General features: G+C 37.9%; 1 long non-coding RNA gene across 1 annotated transcript in view; it reads right to left on the bottom strand.

Annotated features, from left to right (window-relative positions):
* Positions 1 to 6249: 6249 nt before the first annotated feature.
* LOC118972313 (uncharacterized) overlaps positions 6250 to 12763 on the bottom strand; it is a 47360-nt gene continuing 40846 nt past the window's right edge. The window contains exon 4 of the long non-coding RNA XR_005061220.2: positions 6250 to 10255. This is a non-coding gene — a long non-coding RNA (uncharacterized lncRNA). The remainder of the gene's footprint in view (positions 10256 to 12763) is intronic.

Genomic DNA, 12763 nt, shown 5'->3' with positions numbered 1-12763 from the left:
TTCCTTTCTTTCTGGGCTCTTATTCCAGTCTGTAAGTATGCACTGTGTGAGCTTTTTCATGAATACTTAGCTATCTGTAGGTCCAGTGTTAGGTCCATGAAACTCACTTGTCTTTGAATCTACAGTACCCAGCACAGTGCCTGTCATAGGAAGGCATTCTGTGAACACTTGTTGAAAGAATGAATGCATAATTAATAAAATAAAGAAGGGGAATAAAGTCATATTTCAGGAGATGAATTGAGAAGAACCAGTTGGTAAAAGATGGGAAGAAAGGAAGCAGAAAACACATGCAGTAAGATACAGAAATCTCTTGAGAAAGTACACATTTCATCCATGGGACCCCTGTATGTAGTCTTCCAAACTGAGTGAGAGCTATGTTACTCTAAACTGCAGAGGGTACAGTCCCTATACTCCTTGGAGAATCGGGAGGCTTCATAAAGGCCTTGCTGGAAAGTGGGTGAGATCAGAGAACAGGAGAGAAATTCATAGGTTCATAGTCTTAGAGCCAAGAAGAACTTGAGAATATCACTTTGTACAGTCTCCAGACTTTATACAGGGACTTTGTGTTCATAGGTGTGGCATCCATAGGTGTTTGGTGACTTTTATGAAGTCAAAGTCATGGTTATTTACAAAAAGTGGTTTTAGTTTGTTTCAAAAACAAACCAATTTGACTCTTTTCAGAGTATAATTAGGCAGTTCCCTTTCCTTAGTCCAGAGATGGGTCACCCACATTTTTTGGAATCCTCTTAGAAAATGACTGAGTTAAGAATAGAACAAATCCACATGTCTGTCCACACTGGGGGAATTTCCCATGGCTGTGATATGGTGCTAAGGGGAGGTGTGGGAGTGAATGTGGGAAAGGGGGCAGAGGTGTAAGCATCACATATAGGGAGCTACAGATTCTCTCTTGAATCAGGAATGCCATCAAACACAGAAACATCAACTTTCATTGCCTCGTGAAAGCAGGTAAATCACACATGTAATGCACAGCATGGCTTGACCTGGTGGTTCCAAAACTGTGGTAATAGAAAGCTCTCTGGAGAAGTTCCTGCTGCCAGTGGTAGGGTTTCACAAGACAGCCCCCAAAATGCTCTTGGTGCCACCCAGACATCATGAAAGGAAAGATGTAGTGGGCAGGAGACACATGCTTCCCTGCATGACTGAATCCTAAATGGAAAGAACACTTTCCAAAACAAGGAGAGCAGTCTGAAGGCTGGCTGGAGCCGCAGGTCCCATCCAGGAAGCAGCTGCTGAGCAAATCCCAACTCCAGGTGAAGAGCAATGCACATCGCTGGTGACACGCCTTTGAGGACACTGCGAGATACGGCGTGGCCAAGCTCCAGTGAATTGACAGCCTCACCAAGGTGGCCACATTTAGGCTTATTACCTACATTCAAAATCCACTCTGGCAGCGGGAGAGGCAGGAGAGAGGTATGGGTCAGACCTATTCATGTGGGAATGGGTGAGGCTGGAGGGCAGTGACGGTGTCTTCCTTACACTGCCTGGAATGCACAGGCAATTAATAAATGGCTTTTAATCAAAAGTGAGTGTTAACATTCTTGCTCATATGGCTGAAGAGAATTGTGCTGCATCCACTCTGTCAGCAGGCCGTGATGGCAGGAGAGACGAGGGAGGCAAGAAGCAACATAAGTGGCTGCTTCTCAGTGAAAAGGCAGTTTGGGCTTCAGTCCTGTACCTGAGTTGGCCTGTGCCAGGTGTACTGCTGAGATTGTGCTTCCAGGTTCCCTCTCATTTCCCTTTCCAATTACAGATCAAGGGGTCTGCCTGGCCTCTTCTAAACCCAAGCTTCATGAACTTTAATGTGTCTATAGACCACCTGGAGATGTTGTTAAAAACACAGATTCTGACTCAGCAGGTCTAGGGAAAGCCCAGGACTCTGCATTTCTAGTAACCACCCAGGACCACACTTTGAGCAGCAAGATTGTGGACCAGTGGTTTCCAAACTTGCTGCACATTGGAATCACCTGGAGACCTACAGTTGAGGTGCAGATTCTGATTCAACAGCAGGTCTGGGGTGGGGCCTGAGACTCTGCATTTCCATCCAAGTTCCCAGGTGATGGATGCCTATGCTGCAGCTCTGCCAGCCACAATTTGAGCAATGAAGTCAGACTGCTAGTTCTCAGCACCTAAGGGTCACCTGCAGAGCTAAAAGAAATGCAGATTCCTAAATTCCACTCCCAGAGAGTCTAATAAACTCTTTCAAGGAGAGTCTGGAAATGCAAAGCTTAAGGATTTATTTTTTATTTCTATGACAGTTATAATTAAGGGAGGGAAAAAAATGCATGTTAGAGTTTTCAGAATCTTTTTACCTTACTCTACATTATGACAACTTTGCATGCTTGCATTTTTTAACATTTTTATTAATCCTGGTGGAAGCCTGTCAATAACATAAGCAAAGAAAAGTTATTATTGGATGGCATAACTGTCAGTCATCTTGGGATTGCTTAAGTGCAGGAAGGAGGTCACCTACGCAGACACAGGTTGTAACCAAGTTGTGGGCTTTATTGAAAAAAACCTTCTGAGTGATACAGTTCTTTGAGTTCTGAATCTTTCAAGCCAATTATAAGGAAAGCCTGTCAGTTACTTGGGGTATGGCAAGATTGGGAATCTTCCAGATCTTTGGCTAAGAATTCCTTCAAATAGCAGGTCTGGACTGGAGAGCAGGAATCTGCATTTGTACAAACAGCTTATTTGATTCTTGTGCACACTTTGAGAAACACTTCTAGAGAAAGGTCATTGTGTGAAAGAGCTCTGCAATGTTCAGTTCTTTTACACTATTAATAAAAAACACAGTAATTTTCAAATTGCTCCTGAGAGCCTTAAGGGTCCATAGATGTATCGCTGGAGCCATCCACCAGAAGCCAGCAAAGAACCTAGTGGTCCTAGTATTTTGTACCTTGATTCCACATCAGTACATCTGAGCCTTTATTTATATAATCATTTATAAAGGGGTAGCACATACATAAAGTTCATTTGAAGAAAAAGGAGTGTCACTGTTAACAGCAAAGCAAACCACCACTGTGAACAGTAACAACATCTGAAAACTGCTAGATCAAACAGGTCATGGTAAAGCTCTCTGTGTCAGGCTCTACCGAAGCCCCTGCCTTTGTCTTTCCTATTCGCTGAAGCTTTATTTTCTGTGATTCCCACCTGCTGACCAGGCCCACTGGTGCCACTGCCAATACTGTCTGGAGCAGGGAGCTCCTCAGCTCTAGTGAGCATCGGATTCCACGAGGCTGCCTGCAACAGTGCCTGGACCCTGCTGTCACTGGCAGGTTGCTGTGTTCCTAGTGGCAGACTTGGGTGGGTGCCCAGTTTCCTGGGGAGAGCCAGTAAAGCTTAAGAAGGAGGAAAGGCTTTGAAGTCAGACAGGCTTAGAGTCTAGACCTAATTTTGTTGTTTTCTAACTCTTTGATCTTAAGCAAACTATCTTATGTCTCAAGGTCTGCTTTGAAGTCTGAGCATAGAGCATTCACCATTTAGGGTTGTTATGAGGATTCAGTTAAACATGCAGAGCCTTGCACAGTACCTGGTATCAGAAGGTGCTTAATGAGTGGCAGCTTTCCTTAATTGTGGCTTAAGGCTTGTGTTGCCAAAGTGTGCTTGTCGCTTGATGTAACATCACTATACATTCCAGATTTCCCAGGGGTTTTGTATTTAGTTTCAGATGTAATTCAATGTTATTTGTAGGTAAAAGGTGTTTAATGTGATGGCACTTAGTTAAGTGTAAAATATTCAACAATGTTTCTTCATAATAGCTTAGGAGGGAAAAAAAGTTAACCAAAAGCTATCAGGGGTTTGAGGAAAATAATGGACAAGTCTGGGGGAATCAGACATTAAATAAAAGTTTATTACCTATCCCAGAAACCTTTGCCCAAATGTGTAACCATTTTTCAAATATGTAGTGCCAATCAAACCTCATTTCAGCTTGAACTCTCTGTTTTAACTCCTTGTAAGGAATTCTGTAGTAATATTAGATTTTAAGATTCAAATTGCAAGGCAACCTCCTTATTGTTACCATTGTCATTATTATCTAAATGTTATTGAAAGTTGCATGGCCAGACGTTATATTAAGCATTTCACATACTAATTTATTTAAACAGCAATGACTCTCTGTATTAGACAGTATTGCCATTCTTATTTTACCTGGATGGTATTGAGGCCTAGAGGTAGTTTGCCCCTGGTAACAAAGCTAGTGAGTGGCAGGATGACCCTCAGACCCTGGGTGTTCAACTCCAAGTCTACACTGAAGGTTAATTAACATCAAGCCACCTGATTACTTTGCCAGCCAGGGCTTCATCAGAAAAATGAAGAAGAGAGCTCTTCCTAACTCAGCACTGTCTCCCCCTTGGCCACCTCCACCGTGTCTCCTTTTCTTCTGGTTCGTCTATTCTCTCCATTAGCAATGATTCAACTCTCAGTGCTCGGGCATTTGAAAAATTAAAGAAAGGCAACATTATTATTCATTTCATTTTGAAGCAGCGGAAAGAGTGATTGTATTTCCAAGACTGAGATGTCTTTCCTTGACATGAACATAATAGCTATCAGTATTGAATGGTTTCACCAAGTGGATAACATGTATTGTTGCACGTAACACTTAGTTACCCTATGAGATATCATCACCCTATAGGAACCAAGGCATAGACACTTCGAGTTACTTTAATACGGTCACTTTGTTAAATGGTGGAGCCAGGAGTCTAGCCCTGATGATCTCATTGTGAAGTTTGTGCTCTTTATCTCTATACCACACTGTCTTTAGTTTTTGTAAGAGATTTACGTATTTCTCATTCACATTTGTCTTCCTTACATACTAAATAACTTGAAGCTTCACTTTATTTATTTATTTATTTACTTCCTTCCACTTTCCTACAGAGTCCAGTGCAATGTAGTTCATACAGCAAAGTCTCTGAGCAACCTCTAAGATCTTCTGCTGTACAAGAGGGAAGAAGAGGTGCATTTATGAGCTAAATAATACCACTAGCCACATTCTTTTGTCCTGCCCGTTCTTGGGGACAAACCCTCTCCCATGGAGAAATCTCATAAATCTACAAAGGCGTGTGATTAGTCTCCCTTGGGTGTGTAGTTTATCCATTTGCTTTTATGTCTTCCTGTTAAGTATGGAACTGATTGACGTGATTATCTCTGACAGCATTGAGACTACTAAGAATTAACACAGCAGATGACTTGAAGAATTTCTCTGAGCAGAAGTACGCCTGCTGTAATCCATGTCATCTTGTTTACTCTTCGTTCTAAACATTCATCAGGTGAATTGCTGTGCTTTTTTTTTATGCTCTGTGGATGTTAGTGTCCATCTCTGCATTCCTTCAATTTTTATTGTCCTAGCAGGAAGACAGAGGCAACATGGGAGATTGTAAATAGTTTATTTCTAAACTTCCTTCTAGGAACTCTCCTCTTCTTGGAATCCTATTTGCAGTTACTGGTAGCAATTCACTCATTTATTAATTTTTTTTCTCTCACCAAACACTTATAGAGTGCCCGACACTGGGCTAGACCTCAACCTAAAAAGACAGACACGGTTTTCACCTTCATAAAATGTACAGCTTAGTGAATTCACCTAATAAGTATTTGCCTTCTAATGGTATTGAACTATACATACACTTTATAGTGTTCATATAATTTTCATAGTGTTAAATAGTAAAATCTAAGGATTTTCTACAAAGAGCATCTTATTTAATCCTGAATAAAAATCCCAAGGTAGAGATTGCTGTCAGACAATGTGTAGGTAAGGAAAAGGAGGCTTCAGGGGTAAATAACTCACTCAAGTATCATAGTCAGTAAGAGGCAGGTTTGGGATTTTTAACCCAAGTCTTCCTCAAAGAAGTCCAGTGTCCTTTCTCAGTACTACCGTGATATGACTTTAGTGTTGCTTCAAACTAGTATTTACATTTTAACCTGACTTTTAAAAATTTTCAGCTAATTTCTTTGCATTATGTGTTTATAGATGTCTTACACACAACTACTGACACAACATTGGGGATTCCTAGCTAAACCTTTTAGCCACTTGGATTATCCTCTATTTTCCATTCCAAAAACACCTCATGCGAGTGTGTCACAGCACTTCTTTGTGGGCCTTCAAAATCTTCTAGGACTTATTGAGTGATAGTTACGCTTGTGATTGTAAAAACATTTAAGCCTATGTTGAAAGTTGTTTGTTTTTTAGTGTAGTTATGTAACAAAATTCTCTGGTAAACTTAAGTGTGATAAAGATGGTGGTCTTTTCTTTATATTTGATTCATTTTTAAAGTTATATTAGACTAGTCCAACAGAAGTCTTTATGCAATGCAAGAGCGCACTACATACATTAAGCCCCATGCAACAGAGAGACAGAGAGAGAAAATAGATGCGCAGGTGAAATTCTAAACATTGTAAAGTTTCCCTTGAATCCTTCTAACCTGACAATGTCTAGCAAGTCAACAATGTAGGCTGTGTTAATGTTAAAAAGAGCTTTGTTAAAATAATAATATAATATGTCTGAAAACTTACTGATTGTAATACACTTAGTGATATAAAAAATATTATATAACAAATTATATGAGGGTTCTCATATGTTCCTGCAATGGGATTTGATAACATTTACCAGAATTAGACTGAAAATAATGGATTTCTGCTGCTTTAAATGCTTTTTGAAGCTACGTGGGTGAATAATTTAAAAAACTTAATTTCTCTTGAAGTCAAACTGACTAACATAAGCCTGATTCAGAATTATCTTTTGACTTTTTGTAGCTCATGTAGAATAAATATTCTCTAATTGGAACTCAGCTATTACCATTGACAGCAAGCAACTGTTTCATAATACCTTAAAGCAAGGTCATTACCAAAATCAAGTGATCTCAATTATTGTGAAAGTCCATGGTATTTATTTAAAGCACATTTACTGTGTATCTACTATAGGCATAAGGATAATGATTTATTGCATATAGTTTGGCTGCTGGCATCACAGTCACCTTTCCATTGATTTGAAAGCTATCTAATCTTTCTGTAAGATTAATACTTAGAATGTCGGCAAATCCATCCCATTACGTCTCTTGATACATTCATCCTCCAACCAGGGTAAGTGCAATGTTCCTTTAAATGCAAACGGAGGACTTTCCATGACTATGCAGTTTTGATCCCTGGAGTACCCATTAGCTCCATTCTTTCCCAGCAACTACGCTTTTAAGTATCTACAAATTTGTCCTATTTATGTATTCTCCTGATTCCCAGACCTCAAACATGTCTTACTTCTAGTTTCTGACTCCCTTCAGTCCTGAGTTGGAGTTGCTGTTACTTCCCATGTGGTCATCCCTAGAATTAAAGGGATCAGTCATTTTTGACACTTACTAACACAGCGGCCAAATAAGTGTAACCTCATACCAAGAGTTACAAATAATAGCTACCATTTATTGAGGGTTTATCATGTGTCAATTTGTATACTAGGTAATCACAAATTTAAATTAGTAATATAAAAATTTAAATGATTGATATACTGTTTAATAATTAAATTATTAATATTAATTATAAACTATTCTTATAATCTACATAGTAGCCTGGTGATATATATATATACACCTATTTTATAGATGAGAAAGCAGAGGCTAAAGATATTAAAGTGACCAAAGTTACATCATAACCATCATACAGTAGCAGTCTTTGTTCTCTAGAATCTCAGTTTAAATTTAAAGGGCTATGTGAACAGGAATCAGTTGAGTATTATCCACAGTAAATAGAAAAGGAGCAGATGAGAGAGAATTTTGACCTTGGCTTTGGAAAGATTTCTGGAGGTGGCAGAATTGAGCTGAGTTTTGAATGGCGGAGATAACAGAGTCTTCATTAAAGTTTTACAGATCCATTCATATAAATCCTCCATGTTTCTTATTAAATCTATTGGTGTTATTATATACTTTTGAGTTATTGTGAATGGTATCATTTTTTTCATTACATCTTTTCCAACTGGTCATTGCTGGTATATAGGAAATCTATTGGTTTTATGACATTTATTTTATAATCTGCAACCTTGGCAAGCTCTCTTATTATTTCTACTACTTTTTATTCGATTCCCTTAGGTTGTCTGAGTAGGCAACAATCATATCAACTTCAAATGAAAATATACTTGGCTCCTTTTTTCCAAAATATATATCTCTTAAATTCCATCACAGCATTAAATAATATATGCAATAGCTAATATCCTCATCATTTTCTGAATTTTAATAGAAATACTTTAGAATTTCACAGTTGAATATAACATGGACTACTGGCTTAAAATGAAAGTTCTTCATCAAGTTAGGGAAGCTCCCACCTGATCCTAGGTAACTTAAGAGTTTTAAGCAGTAATGGTATCATTTTTTTCCTAGCATGTGTTAGAGGAAGAACAACAGGAGAGAAATCAAATGTGAAATCAAATTTTCTTAAACTGATGGAACTAAGCTGAAATGATCTTGAAGAGAATTGAATAGAAGTTAGCTGTAGGTTAGGAGAGATTAAGCTAGAGATACAGGTCTGTCAAGGGTCTGAACAACAGCAATTAAGTCAAATATAAAGAGTAAATGCACCATGCAAGGGCCAAGGCCAGCTAAATGAGCAATAAGCTCAAGGATGTTTACCTCGAGAGAGTGGAGGCCTGGGCATGTTTGAAGAGAGAGAGAGAGCCAATAAAGAAAAAATTTAAGCAAACCAGATAGAAGGAATTATTCATAGAGAAAAATCTGAGGAGGTGGGAAAGTGGGAGGTTTGGAAATAGACAGGGAGAATAAGACCAGGAGACAGATGTACGAGTTCATTTGTGTTGAAGTATATAAGAATATACCCAAAGTATGCACATAGGTATTTTCTGGGAGGGAAAAAGAAAAATGGCTTCCAGCTTCTCAGAGAAATAACAGATGGGGTTATCTGCTCAGAAGATGAACTAGACAAAAGAATAGAAGGACAGTATGGCAATAACTTTCATTGCTCAGAGTTTTTACTATGGGGTGGGACTAGATAAGATATTAACTTAAACATTGAAATAAAATTAAACGAACACATTTAAGCCCTTGTTCTTGTTTTGACAGGATTAGATCTATCTTACCACTTTGTAGGTGGACCAAATTCTGTGTCTGTTTCTTAACACATTCAGTGAGAATCTTTACATTTATTTAGGAAAATACCTATAATCACCAATTTATCTTTAAGTAACACTAATGATAAGGACCATCCTTTGCCAGAAGTGTTATAATAAAGTTACCAATCAATCATTAGTTCTTTAATTACTAAACATCTGTTGCATAAGCATCTGGCTTTTTTGCTCTTAATTCCACAATGTGGAATTTTCCGGAGAATTAATTAGGGGAGAAAATAATTTCTGAACAACAATTAGGAGCAACTGTCTGAATCTATCAAGGGCTATTGGGCTCGAAGGTGAGGTTCACTCAGTGTGTGACCTTCTTTAACTGTTTTATAGGGCATGGGGTGATCCAGGACTGAGGACTGGCACAGGCAATGGGAAGCAGTCCAAGGAGGCAAAGGAATGCCGACCAAAACATCAGACATCAGAGAGAGGGCTGACCAAGGCAGCAAGCCCAGGGAGAAATTCAACAATGATCTAGTAGATTATTATGGATTGCATATATCCAGCCTTTACATGTGCAAGTTAACAGGGGAGAAATCAACTTAATGGCTAAAATCTTTCACTGTGTATTCTCAGCTTAGACATCCATCAATAGGGTTGGCTCCTGAGCTACCCAAATCTCAGTAGTAGATGTTCTGTTAACCATAGTTTATCTTTGAGTTGCCTTTACTGTGGCACTGCTATATATTTTTGTTCCCACCCAGTAATGTGAAAAAGAAATTGAACTTATTATGATCAGTAAGTTTAGATTTTTAACCTTATTTCTGCCACACAGTTGTGTAACTTGGGGAAGATTTTATCTTTTTAGAATCTCAATTCCCTCACCTCTTAAAGAGAGGAAATGGAGACAGAAGGAGGGAAGGAGGGAAAGCAGAAGGGAAGAGAGAGAGAGCTATTAAAGTAGATGCACTTAGTGATGTCCTCCCAGTCCCAACAATCCAAAGCCATAAACCAATGAACATTTTCTGTGGTCTTAGAGTGCTTTTAACATTATTTTGCTTAAAATCCTTTTCTTCCTCTGTAACTCTTCTTCATGAAAATCGTCCATCTTGTCTCCATTTTCTTCTGTATTTAAAAATCTCCTCCTCTTCATTCTTCCATCTCGTCCTCCTCCTCTTCCTCTGACACATGCTAGGAAAGATTAAAACCATGATATCTCTAATAAAATTATTTATTTTATTATACAAACCATTTCCTTCTTTTCCATGGTTCCCTCTTTTCATTAGGGTATCTCTTAACTATTTTTAAAAGATAAAGGTATCATTTTTATTGCCATCATTATTATTATTACAGCTTTGATACTGCTACAATGCCTATATATGAAAATTACCCTCACTTCTAATATCTCATTTAGTTAGATTCTTCCTAGTGAGACTAGCAGAACTCCACAGGGCCTGGAGGAGGTCAAACTTTTATTTCAAGGGTCACCCAATGAATATTGCTATTCATCAGTCAAGAGGGAAGAGGTGAATTTGTTCCAAGTTCTAATTAAGAGCAAAAAAGCCAGATGCTTATGCAACAGATGTTTAGTAATTAAAGAACTAATGATTGATTGGTAACTTTATTATAACACTTCTGGCAAAGGATGGTCCTTATCATTAGTGTTACTTAAAGATAAATTGGTGATTATAGGTATTTTCCTAAATAAATGTAAAGATTCTCACTGAATGTGTTAAGAAACAGACACAGAATTTGGTCCACCTACAAAGTGGTAAGATAGATCTAATCCTGTCAAAACAAGAACAAGGGCTTAAATGTGTTCGTTTAATTTTATTTCAATGTTTAAGTTAATATCTTATCTAGTCCCACCCCGTAGTAAAAACTCTGAGCAACTTAAGAAAGGTAATAAAGTACAGCATGATAAAGTAAGTCTGGATGTTCATATGCTCATACTGCAATATATTAGCAGTAATTATCTGAATGATGGGGAGATCTTTAATTTTCCTTAAAAAGTATTGTGTATCTGCATTCTCTAAATTTCATAGCAATTAACATGTATCAATAATATGGTATAAATAATACACATAAAGGTTAAAGGAGCAATTACTTAAAATGAAGTCAAAAGTGAGATTACTGTTCAGAATGCATGCTCTGAAGTCATTTAATGCTTGCTTGCTGCCAACCACAAATTTAACTGAGTTTTGTGCCATCCGGTGCAAAAAGGAAAACACAACCAATTCCATAATCCAGAAGGTGTATGAGGTTAAAATCCCATCCATTTTTCAAGAGAGGCACATGTGATCCTGTTACTGATAACTTAAAAAATATCCTTAACCTGGGTTACACTGTAATGTAAGAAATAAAAACCCTAACAACCTTCTCCTGGAAGGTACAGTGATGAATTTCGTGAAGTGGTCTGTGTATCCCTCAGTTCAAACTAGTGACTTTTTTCCACAGAATAATTCAGTGTAAAGCAATTGCCTAGAGGGTTGACATGGTGTCCATAGTGTATTGGACTGACTGATGGCTGTCTTATTCCAGGCCTAGGTTTTAGAGTGATCAGAGGAATGGATATACTGCATAATCTTCAAGAAATCCTACATAAATATTGTTTCTTTCATTCAAACTTTTAATAGATAAGCAATAACGAATTTATTATTATCCTTTCTGGCAAACCTTGAGAATGCAGTCATCTGAGGAGACTAGTTAATACTTAGACATGCTTTCTTGTAGTGGAAGAATGAATATTCTTTTATCAATTTAAAGATCTTAGCAAGGACAGATGCATGAATAGATGGCCATCCCATCTCTCTCAGAGGCTGTCAGAATAAACACTTATGGGAAAACCAGCCAGTGCTCTCCTTACAAAGCAATCTTGGTTTTATTTTAATACCCTTGAATGGGGTTGAACTTTATCTTGAAAGGGCAAAGTTAAAAACTGCATTTAAATATAGTATTTTTAAAAATTCAGATTTGATACTATGTCTTCTTCCAGCTTCCCCTAAAGTTAACATCTTACATGGCTATGGTACACTTGGCAAGCCAAGAAATTAATCTCATTACAATGCTATTGACTGAACTATGGACTTTGTCTTTCCACTAATGTTCTTTTTCTGTTGAAGGATTTGACCCAGGACACCACTGTGATGTAATCATCGTGTCCCCTGAGTCTCCTCCAATCTGTAGTTTCTTGATCCTCCCCTATTTTTATGTGTTGAGATTTTCAAAGAGCCCAGGTTAGATTTCTTTGTAAAATATATCTCAGTTTGGGTTCGTCTGTTTTCTTATGATTCAACTGAAGTTATGGATTGGGGGGAAACCTACCGAGGAGGTGAATTGACTTTTTCATTGTATCATACCGTGCTGGGTACATACTATCAACATGATTTATCACTGGCTAACCTGTATCACTTGGTTAAGGTGGTGTTTGTCATGTCTCTACACTCTTAAGTTATTAGTTTTCTTTTTCATTCTCTCTTCTTTGGAAGTGAGTTGCTAAATTCAACCAAAGCTCAAGGAGAGAGGAAAGCTCTGCTTCCTGGAGCAAGGAATATCTACATATATTCCTGAGAATTATTGTCTGTGAAGATTTGTCCCTTCTCCATTTATTTCTTTTTCAGTTATTTATTAACATTATTATGTACACATGGGTATTTGTTTGATTCATTGGGTTTTAAGCCACTGTTCTCGTTATTGATT

This window comes from Manis javanica, chromosome 3 (genome assembly GCF_040802235.1).
Source record: "Manis javanica isolate MJ-LG chromosome 3, MJ_LKY, whole genome shotgun sequence".
Taxonomy (NCBI): Eukaryota; Metazoa; Chordata; class Mammalia; order Pholidota; family Manidae; genus Manis; species Manis javanica.
The sequence above is the reverse complement of the archived record's forward strand: the minus strand, read 5'-3'. Positions and strand labels throughout refer to the sequence as shown.